The sequence below is a fragment of the Charadrius vociferus genome, unplaced genomic scaffold (assembly GCF_000708025.1).
Source record: "Charadrius vociferus isolate BGI_N301 unplaced genomic scaffold, ASM70802v2 scaffold385, whole genome shotgun sequence".
In the NCBI taxonomy this organism is placed as follows: Eukaryota; Metazoa; Chordata; class Aves; order Charadriiformes; family Charadriidae; genus Charadrius; species Charadrius vociferus.
In genome coordinates, this window is record NW_009648925.1 from 8,202,036 (window position 1) to 8,217,770 (window position 15,735).

Sequence of the window (15,735 nt, forward strand, 5' to 3'; positions counted from 1 at the left end):
TGTGCTGGGTTGTATGTGTGTATATTTTATTTGACCACGCTTTGTTTTATTTTATTTTACTCACTCTCCCTCCCTTGTTTGCAAATGTTCACAGTGAATTTAAGACTGCTCACCAGCTCAGATTTACAGCTGCACGGAAAGCAAGATTGTTACTATTTATAGTCATCTCAAGTTTGTTTCATCTGCCTACACAATCAATTAACTTCAGCTCCAGCTAATTTTGCAATCAGCCCAAGAAAAATGTCTCTGGCATAATAGCTTGTTTTCTCCTTCTTCTCCCTGGAGCTATAAAAAACTCTGTTCCCCTTCCTTATCCAAGTCCTATACCTGAGTACAGCACCAACTGGACTCATCCTCCATGTCTTTTGCCTCTTAGCAGCTTCTTCCTGGCTGACTTGACAGAAGAACATTTACTTTGCATGATCAGACCTTTTTTTCCCCTCTCCAACGGAGGTTTGGAAAGAATACTCCACCGTTTATTTTTCCATCAGCTAACTGCAAATATTGAAAGCGTCTAGACAGGGGGAAAATAGCTTTATAAATCATCAGCAAAAGGAATTTCAATGTTATCTTAAATCCCACACAAATGCTTTTTAAAGATGTTCAGTAAATACATATTTGTATATAGAAAAATTATGCTAACCTGGAACTCAGGCTGAGTGCACGTTAGGAATTTGAATGCACAGGGGAGGGAATCACAGAACAAGGATGTTGTAACCGTCCCACAAACAAGCAATAAAACACAGTAGATTATAACTGAAGGTGTAGTGAAAAGCAATGCTGAAGATAGTCATTTGGGGCAAGTCTTATTACCTCATTACTGAAGTCTTGGCCTTCAGCAAAGCCTTATCTGTCTCATGTGAGCTAGGCCAGGGACCTAAGACAAAAAGGGCAGTGTTAACTCACCCGAGTCCCACCACATCTATGAACTTACCATCAATCATACAGTAAAGAAAGGAAAGGCAAGGGAAAGGAAGGACAGGAAAGACTCCACACCTTTCCAGCTGGCCAGTGTTACAAACAGGTAGCTCACAAGTGGTTCAAGTGATATAACCTGAGGACAATCATTAGGAGTCTTTGAACAGCAACTGAAATCTGTGTTGATCCTGGCATCAGAGTTCCTATCACAATCACAAAGTGGAGGGATGTCTCCTCAAGCCCCAGTGGTGACAAGATACTGTGAGGGCAAGCTTGCAATTCTACCCAGTACTTAATGCCCATATAGCCAGTAGGGCTCACAAGGTGTTCTCTAGTCCATCTTCTCCCATATGGTAGGATCAGAAATGCTTAAATCAATCCTGACAGGTACTGCATAAATTTGTACTTTAAAGCCTCCAGCTATGAATGTATTGCTCCCTCTTCTCCCAAGCACTAAAACAACAGTTACAGATCTAAGTTGAGTTGTAAGCTCAGGACTTTCATAGAACCATAGAATGGTTTCAGTTGGAAGGGACCTTAAAGATCATCTAGTTCCAACCCCTCTGCCATGGGCAGGAGGACCTCCCACTAGACCAGGTTGCTCAAAACCTCATCCAACCTGGCCTTGAACACTTCCAGGGATGGGGCATCCACAACTTCCGTGAGCAAATTGTTCCAGTGCCTCACTACCCTCATAGTGAAAATTTTTTTCCTAATATCTATTCTCAATCTACCCTCTTGCAGTTTGAAGCCATTACCCCTTGTCCTATCACTTCATGCCCTTGAAAAAAGTCTTTCTCCAGCCTTCTTGTAGGCCCCTTTCAGATAGTGGAAAGATGCTATAAGGTCTCCCCGGAGCCTTCTCTTCTCCAGGCTGAACAACCCCAACTCTGGCAGCCTGTCGTCATAGGAGAGGTGTTCCAGCCTTCTGATCATCTTCATGGCCTTCCTCTGGACCCACTCCAACAGGTCCATGTCCTTCTTATGTTGAGGGCTCCAGAGCTGGACACAATATTCCAGGTGGGGTCTCATGAGAGCGGAGTAAAGGAGCAGAATCACCTCCCTTTACCTGCTGGCCATGCTTCTTTTGATACAGCCCAGGATATGGTTGGCCTTCTGGGCTGCGAGCACACATTGCCCATGTTGAGCTTCTTATCAACCAACACCCCCAAGTCCTTCTCCTCAGGGCTGCTCTCAATCCATTCTTGACCTAGCCTGTATTTGTCCGGCATTGCCCCGGCCCGCATGCAGAACCTTGCACTTGGCCTTGTTGAACTTCATGAGGTTTGCACAGGCCCACCTCTCAAGCCTGTCCAGGTCCCTCTGGATGCCATCCCTCCCCTCCAGCATGTCAACTGCTCCATACAGCTTGGGTCATCAGCAAACTTGCTGAGGGTGCACTCCATCCCAACATCCGTATCACCAACAAAGATGTTAAACAGCACCGGTCCTAGTACCAATTCCTGAGGAACACCACTTGTCACTTCTTGCCACTTGGACATGGAGCCGTTGACCGCAACTCTTTGAGTGTGACCATCCAGCCAGTTCTTTACCCACTTTGTACACTTCTGTAAGTAAGCTTCCAGAGAGTCATGGACTGAAAGCATTACCCTTTGGGAGTCCAATCTCAAAGGATCTCTCAGCTCAGACATGAGATTCCTGTGGTTTTTCAGTAATTCTACATGCCCAAGACAACTTATTTAGAGAAACAAAAATATTGTTTGTCCTTGTGGGATAAACTATTTACTCAGTTCCTTTAAAACTGTCACATCTTTTTCAAGATGCTAGAGGTTTGGTTTGGTTATGGTTTTTTTTAGTTTCTTTCTTAGCAGAAAAGAGAGTGTCTTGAGGAGAAAGGAAGACATGTTATGTACTCACTGAGAATGGAGAGAGAGGGTTTTTCCCTTAGAGGGCAAACAGCCTCAGGACAGCCTCCTTCCCTTTGGGTTACTGTTCAAGTTTGGGCACAGTTGAAGGTAAAATGTGTAGATAAGGACGGAGGAGAAGCTGTAAGAGTATGGAGTACAGGGAACATAAGAGGGATGTGTGTTAACAGCATACAAGAAAAGATTTAAAACAACGAAACCTTTCACTCATGGTCTAAAGCAGTCCCCTCTAACCCATCTGTGATGAGCCCTTGCTTGTTTCAGCATCTTGTCTCTCCTTTCTGTTTCTGTCATCCTTGAACTGTGGTCCACATGTGGCTTAAGACCCACATTGTGAATGATATCTTTCCTTTATGGTTTGATAGGGTACATCACAACCTGCAAATGTTTTAGGAATTGTTTAGTTTGTTTGTCTAAAAGCCTATTTGCCTTTCCTTTCCCTGGCAGCAATGCTCTGATTCTTTATGGACTTAGGGGTCTGTTCAGCTTCACTGGAATCAGGATCACATCCTTGCCATACCCTGCAAAGCTCTGCCTTTACTATGTACTAGTGCTAAATAATGCTGGAGGAACTATGACTTCTTCTTGTTCTTCTTGGTAATGGTAAGCAGGAGCAAACACTTTTTATTCCCCAGCTCTGCAGGCTCCCAGGAGCTGCCATCACTCATCAGACATCCGCAACAGCTGTCCTTCCTGCTGGGCTTTATTCCAAGAAGTGACAACTAAGCCCCAGCCCTTAAAACCTTTGAATTTCAGGGGAAGTTGATACTAACCTCAATACCTATAACGAGCCAGATGGGAGTTTCTGACCCTTGAGAAAAGACAGATTATGACGCAGATTATATCTGAAGACATGGCTGTAGCCCATCTTTTACTCTTGGGATATTTTCTGTCTGCGTGGAGAGAGAGAGATGTTCTGAGATCTGAGGATGACTCCTATCACCAGCTCGTGCTGCTGTTAGGTTTGAAAGTTAAGACAACACATGAATGGAAGAAACCATGTAAGCTGAAGGAAGCAAAAGGAGTCAGTGGGGACTTTGTGGCATTCTTGGAGGAGGACAAGAGGTGTTGGCTGCTGCTTCCCTGACAGTGAGCTGGTAATTTGGCAGCTGGCCTCACTTCTGTGACATTGTGTTTACAGAGGTTGCTATAGGAGTACAGCAAGTTCCTTTGAGCTACAATTGCTTCAGATCTGCCACTAACACATTAGAAAGGCTGTGGTAGATAGACTCCCTGGCTGACATCTGTGGAGGACGGAAGAAGTCAGAAGCAGCATTTTCTGCTTTGCATCTCAAAGTTGTTTCCAAGCACTATTCCACTAAAGCTGGGAGTTCTCCACCCCCTCACTCCCAGCTGTTCACTCCCCTCATCATTCTCCATGATAGGAAAGAAATATGCCCTAAACACTAAGACAAAGGGCTCAGAGTATGGACCTCAACAGCAGTGGTGATATGACATGGAGGGAGTAATGTGCTGTGGTTCAGAGGCTGGAATGAGCAACGGAGGCTGCACCGTGCCACAGCTGGTGTATCCGATACCGTCTGTCTTATTAAACTGCAGGCTTAGTTGCCGATAGCCTCTGAACCCCGTTTTTCCTCTACCTCACACTTTATCTCGCCCTTTGCAGTTGGATAAAGAGTATTAAAACCAGCTAAAATGTTGAGGGGAGATGTAGATTGTCCCAGACTACCTGTCTTGCTCAGAGCCACTGGAGCCTTTCTTATCCATTTATATGGCATTATCAGACTCAACACATGTGGCATTGCTCCATTGGCTTTAACGAAAAGACCAATCTGGCTAAACATCTTCATAATCCATAAGGCTAAATGAAGTTTTTCCTGACCTGGTGGTGGAAGAAGTTGATGAAAGGGCTCTCCATGACTGCATACATAATCTTTGATGTTGATTTTCCTTGATCTTTCCCCAAGTTCAGTCCAGCTCAGAGAAATTTGCCATCTCTGGAACCCACTTTCTGAGGCAACCCCAAATGCTGGGTTTGGTAAGTTAGAAAACCTACATATCAGATTTGTGAGGCTGTATTATTTCAAAGTATGTTGTTTGGCTTTCTACTGTCTAAACCAGTTAGTCACTTTCGTTCAAGAGGAGGAAGGAAAGAAAGTCAGGTGAAGTGATGTTAACAAGTCACCTGAAACAAAGGCTTCTTTGGCTGATAAGCCTTAACTGATTTCAGGTTGCATATATCCGAAAACCTTGTAGATTAAGCTAGGATGAGCCTGCTTAACTCTTGAATGAAGGACTTCTGAGAATGCTGAGGTGTCTGAACTATCTTGGCGTTTGTGTAGCACACTTTAAAATACATAAGGAAACTAAATCACACTTTTCACAAGGGCTGAAGATGTGCTTCAAAGCCCTGGCTAGTTTGCTATGTGGTAACTTCTGTCTCCTTCAATTTCCCACACAGTTTGATCTTGATACAACATTCTGCTTCGCTTCCTGCTCTGGAGTACGATAAGCATTTATCTCTGCTATACAAGAGCTGCTGCTTCCCACACTGAAGATAGCTGCACGATCCTTACAGATAGTATGTTTTAGGATGAAATGCAGCTACCTCTATAGGACTGCTTATCTGCCTGTCTTCATCCATGTCCAGGACATCTGAGATGTGGCATAGTGTGTTCTGAAAGAGAATAAGAGTGCTTTGGTGGAAAAACTTCAAAGTCTCACAGCTAATTCCTGTTCTACTCCTGCTGGCCGCTCATTTTGGTTGTGTGAATGCCTTGCAGAAACTCTGCTCTTAGATGAAATACTGGCCCCTGCTAGCAGGGATTTGTTTCTGGCATTTCCGTGTCTCCCCCTGTTTCAGATGCCACCATAATCTCCTTGAGACACCGATCTCGTGAGGGAAATTTCCACTGGAAGGTGATTCAGACAGGAAGACAGCAGTCAGCCAGGCCTCTCCCATGGCGCCCACCAAGGCAAGTGGATCCACACATTCATATGCCTGAAGAAGACCATGTGACAGAATTTAAATGATAATAATAAAAATTTAAAAATCCATGACAGGGGGAGAGAAGCTTTACACAAAGGCCTCAAGGCCATCAGGGATTTAGTTAGCTCTACCACAATAGACTGAGCAGGAAGGAGGGATAAAGAGCTCAGTTTTCCCAGGAGGGATTTGTTACATACCTCTATCGTTTCTTTCAAAGATTTCTTTGCTCTACCTGAAGCAGGCACTGGACATGGGCCAGGTGCCCTTTGTGCCCCTGGATGCGAATCAGCCAGGAGCTGGGGGAAGCCGAAACTGCAATACAAGCAGAGCTGCCAATGCACTAAGCTGAGCCGCCAGTGTCAGCCCTGAGGATGAAAGTTATTCTAGTGTTTGATGCCAACTGGCACAGCCTCCCTCTTCTTCCTTCACACAAGTGTTGCCTGCTTCCCCCTCCCCCTCCACAGTATTTTGCCTTTGAAGTCACTTCATCAAGAAATTCTTCCTCTGTCAGGATTAATCTTCCACCTGCCAGGCCATGAATAGCCACCTTTTTGTGTGTCTGCATCACGTTGCCAAAGGAAGGGAGCAGAAAGGAGCGAGTAAGCCTGGCAGAGGTAAATGGTACAAAGGATCACCAAGAAATCCTACCCATACCTTTAACCCTAAAGCAACACAAGGTACTTGCCCTGCCAAAGCCCAGTCCCACACAGGGTTTTCTCTAACCTGGTTAGATTTCAAAAAGGTCTCCCAGCCATAATCCTACGTGGCCAGATGCCTACAGAGGAATTTTCCCCTGACTAAATCCATGGCGAGAGCAAATATCCAGGTTCCTGACACTTAAAGGAACCTGAATACATATTTCCTAGAAATAGAAACATGCCTGAACCAGGACCTCGGCTGTTCTAGGCCTTTCTCAGTCCTTCACATGGAAGCTGATCTACGGTTCATAGACATCTCTGATATTCATTTGGGTTCAGACTAGTGGTTATTGGCTTGACAAATCTGTTCCCATGATGCTGAATTCTTTCCTATAAAGTTGAACCATCTGAATATGAATTTTGATGAATATCTGGATCATCTGGATATCTGATTGTCCTACAACCATGTAGGAGATATCCAAGAAACACTTTGGAGTCATAGGGCAGCCAAGCCCTTAGCTGGAGAATTTGACAAACTCAAAGCAGACTGAGTTAAAACCTAATGATATGGAGCATCTCCTAGGACATGTGGATCCAAGATACTTCATAAGAAGTAAGAGTTGAATTAATACTTTTGATTCTTTCAGTGAATATCGTAGAGAAAAGACTTGATTTTTGCGCAGATAAGCTACCATGGCTCCTAGCACAAAGAGTCTTTCATGGCTGCATATCCCAGGTAGGACAAGACATTTTCTTGGTACCTGGTCTGATGCCAAATTTCCTGCAACAGGTCAGATCAAGTGGCTGTATAAAACATTTCAAAGGTGAACTTGTCTAGAGGAAAGCAGGAATAGGATGCTCAGCAATCCCGCATCAGGCTTACTAAGGTGGATACATAAGAAATTGCAAGATCACGGAATCACGGAATCACGGAATTTTCAGAGTTGGAAGGGACCTCTAGAGATCATCTAGTCCAACTCCCCTGCTAAAGCAGGATTGCCTAAAATTAGGTGCTTTTGCCCTGGATGCACTGGTGTCTTGAATCTTGCTCTCTCTTTGGTGTAGATAGCAAGCAGTGAGGCGTCTTTTAAAACTCTGAAGGAGATTTCTAATCACAAAACAACACTCTCTGGTGGTTGGAACAATGGGATGGGATGCAGGGAAACCAGCTCCTATTCCTGTTCAAACCGGCAGTTTTTACTCTGAAAATCTGATATTGCTTTTATTTCCCATTTTCACCCTTTACCCTCCTCATCCCTTGAGACAGCTGGAAGAAGGACCTTTTCTTCATACACACCTCTGGACTAGGAGAACTGAAAAATTTTGAGGTGGGGTTTTTTTGTTTGTTTTGTTTTGGTTTTTTTTTTTTCCCCCCAGAATCCTCTCAAGGTTCTTTTAACATTAGTCCTGTCCCTCAGTAACCCTTACCTTTGAGGAGCAAAGGAAGCTCAAAGCACCCCCAAGCAGGGGAGGTAATAGAGCATTAGACACCAAAATGTCAGACTGATTCTCTTTCTCCCTCTGTCTCCCACAACTTCTACATGAAGCCAGACTGCTACACAGGAAACATTACCCTGGAAATCTGCCTCCTGTTCCATTTTACATTCCTGCAGCTCTAAATACAGCCAAACAAATTTCATTGCATTGTTAAAAAGGATCTAATTCTAACGCTGTTCCTCTGTGGTATAAACATAAAGACTCATGCCTCCGCTTTTTCAGTTTCTTTGAGACACAAATAAGGAGTCTTTCTAATGGTGCTCTGGTGGTGCAAAATCAGGGTGGAGTAAAGGTTTGAATCATATCCCTGTGCACTCCCCAAGCTTCAGACTGGAGAGAGGGCAGGAACTGAATGCTCATATGGCAAGTTAACTGAAAAGTAGGCTTTTATGGCTGAGTAATAAACTCATGAAAATTGGGGGTTTATTAATGAAAATGTTGACAGACCTTTAGCTTTACTGGTGCTACTGGGCACCGCTATATGTAAAAAAGAAACCTTTCTGCACTCAAAAAATTTATTAGCTGTAATTTTATTTTATTTTTTTGCTTTCCACATATAGAATATGTGCTAGGAAAGCAAGAACACTTCATGCCCTGTGAAACCAGAGCTTTTTTTTTTTCTACTAGAGGATTTAAGGGTATTCTTTTTTAATACATGCTTTGTTTCTCAAGCTCTGGCATGTCTGAAAGTCCAACCCCCTCCTGTAAAGTTCAGTGGGATTGTTGGCTAATTTCAGTGCAGCTCTACAGCCAGTCTGGAAAGTCACTTGCTGACGAAAGGCACGCACCGGAACGAGTGGCTCAGACGGAAGGGGAGAGCCTTGTTTCCTTCTCTTTGAAACACAGCTTACTCCATCCCTCCCATCAGCTTGTGTGTTTTCCCAAATTAGATCAAATCCTGCCAGCAAAAATGACAGAGGAGATTGACTGACTTTTACCCTATTGCAAACTGAGAAGTTTGCCTCAGGGTCTCAGAAACAAGCTGTTCATCAGGACTGACTCCCTAATCTTTCCTGTTGTTTCTGCAAACCCTGTTCTGGCTCTATGGCTCTCCCAGTGGCCCGTGGCACTTGCCAGTGGCTTGGAGCAGAGATCCAACCACTCACTCCTGCCCCAGGAGGTAACACCGCTGTCTCCAACAGCTTCCTCCTACAAACACATCTACTTCGCTAATTACTCTGGAGTAGGAAGTTCCATGGGTGAATTACCGTCATCTTTTGGAAAGAGGCACCATCCTCTCCTTGCTGACCCCTCAACCCTCAGAAGCTGACAGCCCTTGCCAGCCAACAGTTTTCCCTTGACAATGATGTTCTCTTTGTGGGGAAGGAAGAAAGCACCAGGAGGTGTTTCTGCATGCTAGCTGCTCACCAGCAGCTTCTTGGCCACTGTTGGTTGTGGCCAACAAATGATAAAGCCTGGGAAAACCAACGCCGCCCCTCTGAGACCTCTTCTCCTGCACTAACTAGGCTGAACTTTCCTCTCCTTCCCTGACTGTGACCATGGAGGGGCTAAGGGATACAAGGCAGCCTGCCCAGGGTGAGGAAAGCCAACTTTGTCTCTGGCCAGTGGTAACAAGCACAACAGAAGAGGAAAATAGCTCCCAACACTATGAACAGGACCCCATGCACAGTATTTTACCCCTGCTCACCAAGAAACCTTTTGGCTTGTGGGCAGGAGCACACAGCAGAGCCAGGAGGTCATCATCAGCTTGATCACAGCAATTTCTTGCTTCAGACTCCAAGAAGAGCCTGAAACACAGTGAGGCACATGCCTCAAGTCTCGCAAGCTTGCTCAGGTCACTGTATGGAACAAATCAGCCTGAAGTAACACAGACCACATTGAAGATCTGCAAGTCATTACCCACAATGATTATTCAGAAAGGGAGCTGGCATCAAACCCCTCTTCCCTCTCCTCTAGTCCAAATCTCCCCCCCTCCCTTTTTCTTTCACTCCCTGGTGCTTTCAAGCAACAAAGAGTATCTGAGGATTGTTTCCCTCCTGTTGTGAGTCATCAGAAATCAGCTCAGGAGCAGGGCATGGCGGAGCCACAAGGAAAAGCTAGCAGGGGGCAGGGAGCAGAGCGAGCTGGTCCCGTTCAGCTGTGCCCATCTCCTCCTAATGGAAGCGTGCACCTGGTTGGGATGGGAAAGCACAGAGACTAACACATGGGCTGACAGGGACTGTGAAGGCATCTCTGTTCTGCCTTGCTGACACAACCAAGATGGAGGCGGAGGGCTCCCAAGAATAGAAACCTTTGCCTTCACCCAGAAAGGCAATGGATGGTGTAATGTCCAAGGTCTAGCAATTACCTTCTGGCTTGAAAACACCTTAGACCCCTCCCTCTCCTTTCTCTAGGTGGGAAGTAGTCACTTGTTGATGCCTGCCCGCTCCCCCATTCTTTCCTTGCATTTGCAATGGCAAAATATATTCATTTTCTTTACTATTAAGGCAGGAACATGGACGAATGCATTTGGAAACCTTTACTTCTCCTATTGTAGTGCCATATACACAAAGATATACAAGAATAAAAGCAGCACAGAGCTTGGGGCAGTAGAAACTTTGGCTGGGGGTAATGCAGAATGCAGAAAAGCCTGCAGAAATGTTTGACTGTACCTTTGACTGGGAGAATTAAGAACTCTTCTCTGGGACTTGTTAGAACTGTAACTGTCTAATTTAGAAGAGCAGGATAGGATGAATATTTTATGAGGGTTTTTCCACAGGGCTGTTAACATTTAGCAAACAAAAGACATCCGTGATTCATTTTCCTTCTCACAGGGGGCAAACGAGTTAACAGATGTAACAAGGGAATTAAAAAGGGATGCTCCCAGCACTGAGAACAGCTGTTGCCTTTAACAGGTATGTGGAAAACTGGGGGCACTGAGGTTCATGCAGCACCTATAGGATGAGGTGGGTCTAGGATAGAGCCAGCAAACTGATGCAATCCTGATTTCTGCTCCGGGGTCCTTGGGTAAATACTGTTGGTCCCAGCCCTAGGACTTAGCAGTCTAAACACCTTTGACAATCTATGGCTGTGTTCCCTTTCTCGAGAAAGGTGAAGGAAATCTGCCATCCGTCTCCTGGTCTAGTTAGACGGTAACTCCTGGGCTGTGGTCAGCATGGCCCAGCTAGTCATGACCTGACTCCAGGTACTTCCCCAGGTGCTCATCCTGCAGAGGAGGCATGAGACTGTGTTTCAGGGAGGGTCCTGACCACACCAAGAGAGGGAGCAGACAGTCCTGTCCACAACAGCTGCCAATCTCTCTGCAGTGTTGTGGGGCAGGGTTTTAGCACCAGTGGAGATGCAAAGAGGTGTTGTCTCTCCCATCTCCTGCTGCGGTCAATCTGCCTCTCTGCAGCAGGTCTCATCATCCCTGTGGTAGGTCAGTTGGGCAAAGAAACACTTCCTTTCCACAGGGAGGTGTGCTGCTCCGGAGCAGGAAGCCTTGGGCACCTTGCCCCATCCTGCCGACTCCACCAGCCTACGTAGGTGTCCTGAAATTAGCCCAAGCCTTTGAATAAGTTGGTCCACCTGGGGCCTGTGCCTGCTGCATTGCTAATGAGTGACTGAGCATGGCATGCTCTGTCTCGCTCCTGGCTGCTCAGCTGCCTTGCACAGAGATTGCAGGCAGCCTGCTTGGGCTTCTTTTGTAAGGTATGCTCCAGAAGATGCTCTCCACCAGCCTCTGTCACAGATGATTGTCCAGCCTTGATGTACAATGTACAGATTACAAAAAATCCAGCTAGGCATACCCTAGAGATTGTTTCTTTTGCATACATGCAAGCACCACCTTGCTCCTCCCCCACGCATTTCTTACACAGACACAGAGATGTGCACAAAATACAAGACAGTGCCATAAAAATCGTACTAACTCTCCAGGTGAGGCAGATCGCCAGGTCTATCACTGGACTTGGCACCAGTGATGAGCATTTCAAACCTCGCCTTTGCAAAGCCATGTCATGCATGGCCTGTCTCCAGGAGAATGTGCCTATTGCTGTAGTACCCAGACATTTACAAACCTAAATAGAAGCCAGATGCACTAAAGAGCTCTAAGAGACTGAATGTTGTTTTTTCCCTAGTCCTTCCTCCACATTTTGCCTCCTTGTTCAGAAGTTCATGTCTAGCAATAGCTGCAAAACCTGTTCTTGCAGTCTTCTCTAGAGAACCACATCAAAGCAGAACAACGAGATGATGACCAGATATACTGGTGCAACCCTAATCCTTCCCAATCTCTAGGCTTCCCCTCCCTCCCACTAAATCTGACCACAGCTCTCTGCTGTGGGGCCAATACTGCTTAGCTCTATTTTAATCCTATTTTGGAAATCTATTACTACTGGTTCTAAAACATACATTAGGGGACTGGGGACTAAACACAGATCACAGGCAGGATGGAGCTTTTTGAATCGGTAGCAGGAGACAGACATGATGCAGACTCCAGGTCTAAAACAAGGCAAGTCCCTCTTTTGATTGCACTCTTTGTCCCTGGAGTGCACTTCATATTTTAGCAGGGCTCACACACCTGTCTGTGCTGGCCTCTGCTTTGTTTTTCTCCTGGAGAAAGTGGAATATTCAGGCTCGATCCCTGTTCCAACATGATTCTCTGCCGTGATTTTCTGCAGGCAGCTCTCTTCTGATGCTGGAGGTCCAAGACTGGGCTTCTTCCATGCCTGAGGGCCTAAAATCATGGCAGAAGTGTCATCACAACATGTAATAACACCAGTGCCTGCCAACTGCCACCCGCTTTGACCAGTCTCCCTGGTGCCTGTAGCTGAAAGCCACGAAAATGCCAGCTTGCAGTTAACTGTCCCGAATTTGCTTGGAACTCTTTTACTTCTTCAGAGAACACAATTATCCTGGACTTCCCCTCACCTACAGCCACCTCCTTGTGGCACTTGCTGCATCCAGCCTGGACAGAAAACTTGGCCCAGAAACAGATTTTAGTTGAGTTCTGGAGTATGATGGTGAGAGACCCTGGGCCTACGTCATCCCTTATGCTTCTCCCAACCATGCTTCTACCTACGCATGACCTCCTCTACCTCCTTGCAACTTTAGGAAACCAAAAACAGGCAGGAAAGTTTTCTTGGCTCCTTCCTAAGGGAATCTGATATTACCTGGAGCAGGATAGAAGAGGACATGCAGGCAAAGGACTACCAGAAGTCGTGCTGATGGTGATCAATCTGCTCTCACAAAGTGCAGATGAAGAGCATGTCACATCTCAGCCAGCTGCCTGGCACACGCTCCTTTGGAAAATATAGAGGTAGCCTCCAAGTCTTTGTGCTTGGATTGCACTGGTGGAAGGCATGCAGCCTGCTTCTATATCCTGTCAAAGGAAAACATGGGAAAACACCACAAGTCAGGTTCTCTCTCAAATATTTTTTAGGCCACTGATTGAGGGGCAAAGGGGAAGAGCACCCAGTGCGCACCATAGAAGCACAGAAAGAAAGTCTCTGGGCAGCTTATTCATTTTGTGGCTTAGAACCAAATACAAATCTCTTTGTTTCTTAACTGACCCGTCTGTGAAGGAGGAATAAAAATGCTGAGTTAAGATTGATGATTTTATTTAGTGGAAAAAACAACTACATGTGCCATGGAAAGGCAGTGTTTGTGCTAATATTTGCACTGATATTTGTACTGATAGTAGAATGTATTATTAAGTACTAATTGTCAGGAAGCTGGATGGCATGTGTTGGAATAAATTAGGAGGCTTAGAAAGGAGTGTTTCAACAAGACCTAACACAAAACGCTAAATGACATGCAATAACAATGTACTGAAGACAAAGGTGAGTGGCTCTGTTTGGGTTGGAATGCATTCAGCCTTTTCCCAGAGATATACAAGAATGAAATTGCTACCATATTTCAGCTTCTGTTCCAGTCCTTTTCATAGGGTGATATCCTTTTATTATTTGGCCTTGGGATGTCATCATTATTGAAAACATTATTGAGTGATGCTCATGAAAATGAAGATAGTGTCAAGATTTGTTAAGGGCAGGCCTGAAGGAGTGCTGAACACGTCTTCTAAAAGCCATTTCTGCTGAAGCCACTCACTTCTGACTCACTAAATGTATCATACACCAGTGATAACTCACCCTCAGCTCCAGGTTTCCCTGTCATGATTTACCGCTCTCCCTAGTATTCTGTGGTTGAGTTTTCAAGGCCACTGATGCATAAACAGCTTCTTCAGCCCTGAACTTCCCCGGAGTAGTCTGCTGTTCACTTAGATATACAAAGAGATATAGATATGTATGTGTTTATATACATGTATATGTGTATGTATAAATATGTATATATGCAGCATGTACTCTTACAAAGCTCTCGCACATTAGTTAATTAACTGCATGGCACAATTAATTAATTCATTGTTTGGAAATTCCAGTAGCGTTAGATGAATGATTCCAGCAGGAACTTAGCCAGACATACGATTTCAGAAACTTCTCTCCATAGCTTTGTCATTCTGGGAAACAGTTTTTTTTACAAAAAAAAATTTACAGAACAGATGGCTTATGTGAAATACTTGAAATTCCACCAAATCAGAGCTGATAAAAACAGATAGCTTCACTGAACCTGGTGGGTGCTAGGTAACTCGCAGGGGAAAGAAATTGTGTGTGAGGCTGACATTGCTAGTGGTTATTACTTGGATTTTTGTTATTTCCCTTGTTTATATGATTTGTTTTTAAATTAAGCTTAGGCATTTGCACTATACTGCACTGTGCTGGAGAAAAGACAGAACACATGAGTTCTTCTACTTCATTGCACTAACACAAGCCTCACTAACCATCACAAGCTTCCTTATCCATTCTGTGATCAAACAGCACCAGGTGACACTCACTGCAAGTGATTTTGTAAAAGGGGATGCCCCACCAGTTCCTGTGACTAAAAAAGGAGAAGAGCATGACATATTCCTCTGAAACTGGGACTATGTAGGATTTAGGGGAGAAGAAAGGAGGAATTTTCTTTAAGGAGCTTCTTTCTGTGAAAAAAAAAAAAAAGGAAAAAAAGAGGCTGGTCTTGGTCAAGACTGACATTTCATTGACTTTCTTTCTCTTAATTAGCATTTTTCTGGGAAATTTTAACAATCTAGTTCAGACCTTTTCAATTTGAAATGAACTTTTAGAACTTCTGAAGGCCAAAATGGAGGTAAAAAGTTTCAATTTCTTTCAAAACAACAATTTCAAACTGTCTAAAAATCTACAATTTATCAAGAGAAAAAGAGAGAGAAAGAGAAAACCAGAACTTCTGTTTCTGTATTAAACTGGTATGAAGCTGTGGGATTTTTTGTTTTGTTTTGTTTTGAATTCCAAATTTGAAAGGAACTTAAAAGTCATGTTCCTGTCACGCTCGTCTTTTTATATCCAATTCATTCACCCATGCTGGACTGGTATCAACAACAAGAACAGATATACTATAGGTGGAGAATCAATGTCATTAGCTTTTACTTTGGTAGCGTTCAAGAAGTAGTTCTGCTTATAGGGAATATTTGTCATTTAGAAAGAACCCACAAAGATATCAAGCAACCAACAAGCAGCAAACTGTCCTAGACTGGGAAATCAGTGTCAGAGCAGTGATACTTTTTGCCTGAATTACCTGTATTAACTTCTGATTTTTGATCTAGTAAATGTAAATCTCATCAGTAGGGGTACTTTAAATACCATTAAGTATGAACACTTGTAGGCATCTACATACAGACATTAAATGGCGATGTCCAAACATGCCCAGTGGTCTTTCTGAAGAAGAAAATTTAGAATGACAACCAAGGTCTTTAGGCAATCTTTATGCTACCAATTGCAACATATATTACATGCTTGCATTTCCTCTCCCTTAGTACCTGCACCAGTTTCCATAGACCTCCTTT